Genomic DNA, 1,933 nt, shown 5'->3' with positions numbered 1-1,933 from the left:
AATTTTCAACACTTGACCACTCAACCAATCCTAATTTGGTTAATGAAAGTTACTTATGATTTTTTTTTTTGGCCAAGACTTTTGATGCTTTTTATTTCTTTTTTTGTTTTTGGGAAACTTGTCGAGCAAACATACAGAAGCGACCCAACGGGTCAGAATAGGCCCGTATCTATACAGTAAGTCTGGTGTCAAATTTTTTGACCCACCAATATTGATGGGTTTTCAACCAAGAAGAACAGATAGATGGACCAAAAAATAGTTAAAAACAAAAAATTTGTGATGATACAATATATAATATCATTAGGTGTCTAAATATAAATTTTAGGGAAAATTACATTATACTCTCACGAACTTAGATGATATTACGTTACATACATTAATAATCTACATAAAAGTATATGATAATCTTGCATGATATTTAAGTTATATGGCATTTATTATTCCCATATTTTATAGACAAAATATATGGGAATGAATTTTTGGTTAGCCACTATTAGTTGATTTTTTATTGTAAAATTATTTTTTTAATCTTCAGTTTTAAAGAATTTAGAGTTTAGAGTTTTGATTTGAGTATCTAAAATTTATGATTTAGTATTTAGATGGTTGACTGCAGTAAAAAGTGAAATTGTAGTGTTAGAAAGGAAAAAAAAAAAGGGATAAGAAAGGAAAAGGTGAATATAAGAGTAAAATAATAATTTTAAAAAAATTATCGGAAAATAATTGATCCTAATTATTGGATTGTTACCAAATACAATACCGGATTTTATAGTGTTGGTTTGGAACGGAAGGCACTCATCGCATTATCCAAGTTAATTGTCTTGGAAGGCAAAGAGTCTCAATCATGAATTAACCTTCTTGCTGTAAGTAGGTATAGTGAATTAACTTGGAAATGTGCCAAAATGAAAAGGCTAGTTTTTTTTTTATAATATTTTTAATATTTATTTAAGTGGACAAATTATTCGATTAACTCAAATTAGTTATTAGTGGTAATATTTGTATATTTATTATTAGGTAAATTATTTTTTTTGGTTTCTGCTTTTTTTTTGTGAGACATATTACAGGCGTGTAACAGATGTCAACTCCAAATAATTACAGGACTAAAAATTTATTTCCTATTAAAAATAAAAAAACAAAAAATAAAAAATCCTCTTTTTCTTTTTCTTCTTTTTCAAACCCATTATTATTACTATTTATCTCTACAGTCTTATAATTTTTTTCCACATTAACTTTGACAAAATTACAAAACTAGTAATCCATATATCATTAATAAGATTTGGAGACAATCGGAAGACCTTAGCGACGAGCTTGAATGCCTTATCAAATATTACATTTGAATTCTTGTAACGTTTGCAGGGGATGAGGCATGGGCAAATGACTCTGAACGTAGTACCAATCAGAAATGGGAAAATTGTTAGGGATAGTGACACGAAGGACATTGAGGACGGTGAGGATCTTAGTGACGTCAAAAAGATTTGGGGTGTGCTATTGAGGGAGGTTGGGTGAGGGTGAAAAGGAGAAGAAGAAGAGAAAGAAGAAACCACGGTGACGACAATTGTTGGTGGCAAAACAAAGGGAGAAGATGGTGGTTCTGAAGATGGCACGATAGAGGGAAGAAAAATAGAATAAGAAGAGGAAGAGGAAAAGAAGAGGAAGAAGAAAAGAGAAGTTGGTTAGGTGATGGTGATATTGCGATGATGGTTGTGAAGCTAAAGTTCGATGATGATGATGATAAAGATGATGGTGACTAGAAAGAAAAAGAAGAAGAGAAGAGAAAAAGAGAGTTTTTATTAATAAATGAGAACTGAATTAAAGTTTAAAGATGATTAAAATGCAATATAATTCAGAACAAAAAAATCAGGAGTCAGAACAAAAAGAGTATTTACCTTTTATTATTTAATACTTAGGAGGAGTCATATATATATATATATATATA

The sequence above is a fragment of the Arachis duranensis genome, chromosome 3, assembly GCF_000817695.3.
Source record: "Arachis duranensis cultivar V14167 chromosome 3, aradu.V14167.gnm2.J7QH, whole genome shotgun sequence".
Lineage (NCBI taxonomy): Eukaryota > Viridiplantae > Streptophyta > Magnoliopsida > Fabales > Fabaceae > Arachis > Arachis duranensis.
The sequence above is the reverse complement of the archived record's forward strand: the minus strand, read 5'-3'. Positions refer to the sequence as shown.